The sequence below is a fragment of the Helicoverpa armigera genome, chromosome 30 (assembly GCF_030705265.1).
Source record: "Helicoverpa armigera isolate CAAS_96S chromosome 30, ASM3070526v1, whole genome shotgun sequence".
NCBI classification, from domain to species: Eukaryota; Metazoa; Arthropoda; class Insecta; order Lepidoptera; family Noctuidae; genus Helicoverpa; species Helicoverpa armigera.
Genome location: NC_087149.1, coordinates 396,768 through 404,255, shown reverse-complemented (window position 1 = coordinate 404,255; position 7,488 = coordinate 396,768). Strand labels below are relative to the sequence as shown.

The 7,488-nt window shown below is 38.5% G+C and overlaps 1 non-coding gene across 1 annotated transcript; it reads left to right on the top strand.

Annotated features, from left to right (window-relative positions):
- Positions 1-1,573: 1,573 nt before the first annotated feature.
- On the top strand, positions 1,574-7,085 carry LOC110382983 (uncharacterized). The gene is made up of 8 exons (XR_010278030.1): positions 1,574-1,771; positions 1,935-2,482; positions 2,953-3,102; positions 3,854-3,979; positions 4,855-4,980; positions 5,770-5,876; positions 6,466-6,564; positions 7,011-7,085. It is a non-coding gene; the product is annotated as an uncharacterized LOC110382983 (transcript).
- The last annotated feature ends 403 nt before the right edge of the window (positions 7,086-7,488 follow it).

The following is a 7,488-nucleotide window of genomic DNA, read 5'->3' as shown; positions in this document are numbered from 1 at the left end:
GGGATACCGTACGTCGCGCGTCGCGTACATACATTTAGAATTCTTAGAATTCCGATATCGTATTGATAAAAAATAAAGTCGTAAAGATTATTTTGATTTAACTGGAGCATTTGATTGTTGCAATAAAGTTTAATGGTGTAATAAAATAAATCTTTTGTGGTCGGTGATTTTGTGTTCAATAGAGTAATTTCTTTGTAACGATTTAAAACAATGGGATGTAATTATTGCTCTTTTAAGCCTGAATTAAAGTTTTGGAGCTTAAAGCTACGAAATTTGTAAAGCACCAATTGTAGCTACCTATATCACCATAAACCATAATTAATGTTCGCTACTAGCCGATTTCCAGTGGTTTCACCCGTGTTAAAAGGGAACTTCTGCTCGTACCGGGATAAAATACAGCTTATGTTACTCTTTTAACTACGTTTCAGCGGCGTTAATGTTTTGTTTTGATATACAAAATAAATTTTACAACAACGTAAATTCTTATCTAACTGAAATAAACGATAAATGCAGTTAAACCAGCGATATGCAGCGTCATTTATGATTATCTCATATAATCATTCATCATTATCATCTAGCTAGTTTTTCCCAACTATATTGGGGTCGGCTTCCAGTCTAACTGGATGTAGCTGAGTACCAGTGTGCCACAAAGGAGCGACTGCCTATCTGACCTCCCAGTTACCCGGGCAACCCAATACTGCTAGGTAAGACTGGTTGTCAGACTTACTGGCTTCTGGCTACACGTAATGACTGCTAAAGATGTTCAGTGACAGCCATTTAATTATTAATAAGTATTTAATAATAATTACATATGTTTGTATACATCACTAGCAAATTACCAAAATTATGTCGAAAGTCCCGTAATAACTTTACCCTTATTTAAGGGTAATTTAAAAAACTTCGGACACTGCTGTTGTACCGCTTGTGTTGTAATGAGAACCCTGACAATTCATTTTGTATTTAATTAAATTAATCATTGTTAAGAATGTGCACTCGGCTTGCTTTTTTACAGGACTTGACTAATAACTGCTCCTCCGTTAGGTTTGCAATTAAGTATTAAAGTTCTTCTTTGAACCTTGGTTCAATTAAAACCTTAATGAAATATTTTTTAACCATCTTTGCAAAAGAGAGGTTTATATTTTTACCCCAGAAGGAAATTATTTTCATTTTCTGGCAGCCCCTTAAATGTCATGAAAAAATGCAGTCGCACATTTACAAAGGTCGCTTTCTACACTTTTAATGATAACGAATTTTATAACAAGCTCGTTATCATTGTAATCAATTAAATTAACAATACAATTTTTTGAAGATAAGTGAAAATTCTGATAATATCTTCACAATGAAACCGAAAGATAATTTTAATTAATAACAGCGAGATTACAAAAAAAAATTGATAGCGATCTTTATAAACGATAACATCACAAACCTCCGGTCCCAATACTCTATCTATCGATTATTTTACATACTAGAGATGGTAATTTGACATTACTTGTATGGGGCTAATGTCAATATTCTATCTCTGGTATGTCAAACAATAGATAGATTGAATATTGGGAACCATAGTTAGGGAATTGCTAGCGGTACGCTTGCGGTACGATATCAAGACAAGTTGATTATTATTGTGTTATTATAATAGGTAATTGTAGAAAATAGTGTTAAAATGAGTGTGTGTAGGACTTGCTTATCTAAAGACAATCTTAATAACATATTTTCGGATAAGAATCTTATAAGTTTACATACAAAAAACCTTTTTTTAGTTTGCGGCGTCAAGGTAAACATCGTTTCGTTGTAAAAGATACACAATCATTGATAAATGTGACAAATTGACATTCTTTAATCTTTAAAAAATATCTAATAAACAAGGAAATGCCTATACATATGTTATTTAATTTATCAGTGTAAAAAATCTGTGAAGAAATTTTACTTTTTTTCAGATTGAGGAAAACGATGGTTTGTCGCAGTTAATGTGTAAATCGTGTCTAAATATAGTTAAAAGTGCATTAAAACTAAGAGAATTAAGCGCAAAATCCGAAGAAATACTCAAAAAAACAATTAAAATTGAATCAGAATCAGAAATTGAACCGCATTCAACAAAAATCGACACCAAACACAAAAATAAAAAAGATATCCAAAATTCAAATAAAGAACTGCAGAGAAAAATAAAATGGCCAGAGTGTACAGCAAAAGTTTGCACAAAAAGAAGTTTTGATGCCAATAATGATGATGACTTTAAAGATGAATTTTCAGTCAGAATTGAAGATTTTGAGTCAAGTAATGATTCAGATTTTATGAATAACTTTTTGATTGATGATTTAGAATCTATAAACAGTGAAAATGAGCAAAAAGTATGTATAGAAGACTATGAGTCGAGCGATAGTCTTGATGAGGATTTTAAAAATATTATTAAAAAGGATAATAAAATTAATTGGGATGTCAAAGAAAAGGGTTATTAGAGAAGGGGAGGAGGAAACTGTTGTGTAAGGTAGTTTAAACTTATTGTTCTTATATATTGTCATACCAGCCTTTTCACTATGTTGGGGTTGGCTTCCAGTCTAATCGGATGCAGCTGAGTACCAGTGTGCCACAAGGAGCGACTACCCTATCTGACCTCTTCAACCCAGTTACTATTGCTACCTTGTTAAGACTAGTTACTAGTCATTTTTGCTTCTGACTATTATGACTGCCAAAGATCAAAGCATCCCATTGGAACTTCTTCCCATACCATATCAAAATATAGTCTATGTTACTCGGGAAGAGTGTAGCTTTCCAACAGTGAAAGAATTTTTTAAATCGGTTCAGTAGTTTTGTAGGATACACAAACACAAAAATGTTACCTATAATAGATAGATAAGTATATAAATTTATTAGGTACTTACACCAATTTTACATTTATTATATTAGTGTAGTGTAGAAGTCTATTTTTATACAAAATATTTTTATATTATTTTTCAGCAGCAAGATGCTAAGCTGTTGTCTTTGGCCGCAGCTCCCTACAACAGTGAGGGTCCTATCAGATGTACCTTATGTAGCAAAGAGTTGAAGAATCTGCAGAATTTCAAATGCCACGCCAAAACACATTTTGAACCACAAAATACTTGTGAGGTATGATCAATTCATATTTTTAAATAGAGTAACCATGGAGTTTCTTGCCCGTTCTTCTCCATAGGAAGCTGCTTTTGGAAAGGGCAACTAGAATCAAACTTAGTTATATTTTTGACATTCATAAGTGCTTGTAAAGGCCTAAATGAAATAAATTATTTGACTTTAACTTCAAGATTCTCCTGGTTTCATCCACAAAGTGAAAGATTCTACCGTTGATTTTCATAGTGATTTATAAGTCCAATCACAGAGTAAAGAATGATGAGCGGAGATGCCACAATGCAGGTAGGTCAGGCGCCTTCTTACCTACCAGTTACGACTGAACAAACGTGGCGTTAGGGTTCTTTGGGCTGCGGGATTGTTCGCGCGAGTTACCGCGGCGCTGGTACATACGCGGCCTACGACGGAACACGACGGTGTTTAGTCAGTAACAGTCTGACACTCCCTCACCGCTGCTAACCCACAGCGGGAGGGGTCATTTGATGATTTTTGAAATCGTTAAAAAAGGGGTTCTTTGAGACATCGGTCCACAATTTTTGGTTCCAACCAAACTGAACTGGTTGAAACCAAACTGGACGGGTTCCAAAGAAGGAACGGTAACGTTCCTCGTCCCTCGCCCCGCATGTTGTCGCGCTACTTTCTTAAGGGATTTTCCGTTATGGCACCTCCGCTAGTCATTTTGTTCTCCATGGCCCAAACTAACTATCGGCCGACAAAAAGTTTGCAGTATGCTCTTAATTCCTTATTTCTTCAGGACTGTGGCAGAAAATTTGTGAACCCCAGTCATATGAGATACCACCAGCAAAGGGTGCATGGTAAGACGAAACGGCTAGCCTGTTCCCATTGCAACTACAGAGCTGTCGACCCTATGGCTTTGAGGGTACGTACATCATCAGACCGTCATCATCATCATCATCAGCCTATCGCAGTCCACTGCTGGACATAGGCCTGTCCAAGTGCACGCCACTGAGATCGATTTTCGGCTTCTCGCATCCAGCTCCTGCCAGCCGTCTTGCGCAAGTCATCACTCCACCGTGCATCAGACCAGCCTTGTCCCGATTATGTTCAAAGTCAAAAAGCGTGCCGGGGCTGCGGGATTGTTCTTGCGAGTGACCGCAGCGCTGGTACATGGCGGGCTTAAGAAGGAACATGGCGGGTTTAGTCAGTAAGAGTCTGACACTCCTGAGCGCTGCACACACAGCGGGAGGGGTCAGTTGATTTCTCATAAAAAGAATCAAAATCGTTTATTGAAATTAGGCAAAATTTAAGCACTTTTTCAAGTCAAAGTTAAAAAAAGACGGCATCATCATTAAATTCATCATCATCTCCCGAGCCTTTTCCCAACTATGTTGGTGTCGGCTTCCAGTCTAACCGGATGCAGCTGAGTACCAGTGTGCCACTAGGAGCGACTGCCTATCTGACCTCCTCAATTTTTGCACCCTGGTATTGGTAAGACTGGTTGTCAGACTTTCTGGCTTCTGACTACCCGTAACGACTGACAAAAATGTTCAAATGACAGCCGGACCCACCAAGTTATCGTGCCATCCGAAACACGGAAAAACTTGTCATGATGAGGTGGTAATCGGAGGTAGTCAGAAGCAAGAAAGTCTGACAACCAGACCTATAGGTAACTGGGTTGAGGAGGTCAGATAGGCAGTCGCTCCTTGTGGCACACTGGTACTCAGCTGCATGCGGTTAGACTGGAAGCCGTCCATAAGGAAACGGCTAGCCAGATGGCTTTTCATATTGTTTTAGAACCACGTACGCGCAGAACATACTGGCGAGAGACCTTTTATATGTGACGTATGCGGCGAAAACTTTCGTATGAGAGCTAACATCGCCCAGCATATGAGAATACACGGCGGAGTCAAGAACTTACAGGTAAGTAATAATAATTATTTATTTCAGACCAGAGATCCACACAAAACCAGCGGGGCCCTGTACGGCCAAGGTCTGTCGGGCCTGCGGGATTGTTCGCGCGAGTTACCGCGGCCCTGGTACATAAAAGGCCTACGACGGAATACGACGGTGTTTAGTCAGTAAGGGTCAATTCACACTGAAAGAGCAGCGGCCGGCAGCGGCCGGCAGCGGCCGTAATTGCAAGGGATTGAGCGTGAGCGCGGCGGGCCGCGCGGCGCCGCATCGCGCCGCGCTCTTACATTTTCCGTGCTCTTACGGCCGCTGCCGGCCGCTGCTCTTTCAGTGTGAATTGACCCTAAGAGTCTGACACTCCCTCACCGCTGCTAACCCACAGCGGGAAGGTCATTTGATGATTTTTGACGTCGTTAAAAAAAAGATTCATATTAAAGTGTTAGTAATTTCTTATCCTAATCATCACCTCCCGAGCCTTTTCCTTTGTTGGTGTCGGCTTCCAGTCTAACCGGATGCAGCTGAGTACCAGTGTGCCACAAGGAGCGACTGCCTATCTGACCCCCTCAACCTAATTACCCGGGCACCCCAATAGCCCTTGGTTAGACTGGTGTCAGACTTACTGGCTTCTGACTACCCGTAACGACTGCCAAGGATGTTCAAATGACAGCCGGGGCTTACAGTATAACGTGCCATCCGAAACACAGTCATTAGTGTCTAAGATATACTTAGAAAGTACATACAAACTTAGAAAAGTTGATTATAGATTAATATTATATACGTTGGTATGGTTATTTTCAGTGTGAGCGCTGTCCTGCAATGTTCCGAAGTCGGTCAGAACTGACTGGACATCAGAATCGAGTACATTATATGATATACACGTACCTATGTTACTTGTGCACGGAAACGTAAGTAAATATATATTTATATACAAGCTATTGCCCGCAGTTTCACCCGCATACTTCTTCCCGTACCCGGATAAAATACATATTAGCTTATGTACTATTAATCTATTTGTAGAAAATACTATACATATAAATATAACAATCAATCATATACTAAAACATATTTTTACATAAACAACTTAAAACTATACTCGGGGATAGCTTCCTCACAGTGAATTTTTCAAATCAATCCAGAAGTTCCTAAGATTAGCGCAACAAAAAAACAAATTCTTCAGCTTCATCAGAAAAATACTCTACATGCTACTATTTATCCAAGTGCGCAAAGTAGTTCCTGGTAGTTGCTGTCGGAATCAAGTATCATATTTATGATAATGTTATTTAACACTAGCTTCTGCCAGCGGTTTCACCCGCATCCCGTGGGAACCTCGGCACGAACCCGGATAAAAAGTAGCCTATAGCCTTCCTCGATAAATGGGCTATCTAACACTGAAAGAATTTTTCAAATCGGACCAGTAGTTCCTGAGATTAGCGCGTTCAAACAAACAAACTCTTCAGATTTATAATATTAGTACCGATGTATTTTATTTTTCAGTTACAAAAAGCTGGATTCTGTGAAAAAACATCTTCTGAACATACATGGCGTTCCCAGAGAACAACAGTTACCTATTAAATGTATTAAAAGGCGCCGAAGGTATGTATATAATATATGTCGTACCTAATCACATTAAATCCTATCACATATACTTTATGATATTCTATGGCGAATTGTAAAAAATCAACCTAATCCATTCAGTGGTTTAGCCACAGGAGTCATTTTTCGTTTTTATAAATTACAACATCATGTGTAAAGCAGAGATAAAGTTAGGAGTATCGAATGTTTTGATCAGTAGACAGCTGTCAGTTCTCAAGGGAGAATTTCTGTTGTTTGGGTGTTCTAATTCTCGTACATTTTTATTTTATTTACTTTGTTTGAAAAAAATTTTATTTTTTTATTTTTACTTGCCTGACCTGGGATCGAACACACTCATACTTGAGAGGTTGGTTCTTTACCCACTAGGTCACCACGACTTATCACGGTTTTCAGCATAGTATATTATTGAAGTTTTTTTTTATATTATGTTTACTTCTTGATTTCAGAAGCTGTGACAAGAGTGACTGAAGCTGAATGAATAAGCTACATTTAAATAAAAAGTTGGATTCTGTTCATAACTTGTATATTTATTTGATCTCTTATAAAAATACTAGCTTTCCGCCCGCGGCTTCGCCCGCGTGGAATTCGGTTATATTGCGGTATAAATCACAACTATAAGAAAACTTCTCATTCCCACGGAAAAATCTAAGAAGCGCGATGTAACGCTGGATACGATTAGTTGTTAAACCAAAACTGAATGGTACATTATATTACACGTTTTCCCTTGTGGAGCAAAAACATGCAGATTTTGGGCACTGGAAACCCGGGAACACGCTACATAGAGCTGACCATGCGAAAAACAATGTTTTTCAAAGTGTACTCCAGCAACCCTTAGAGTTTGGCCTTTAAGTTTGGCCAAAAACTCTCCATGCATCATGTTTCAAAATGCCTTTTTTTTTTTTAGCGACTTAAAATCATCAAATG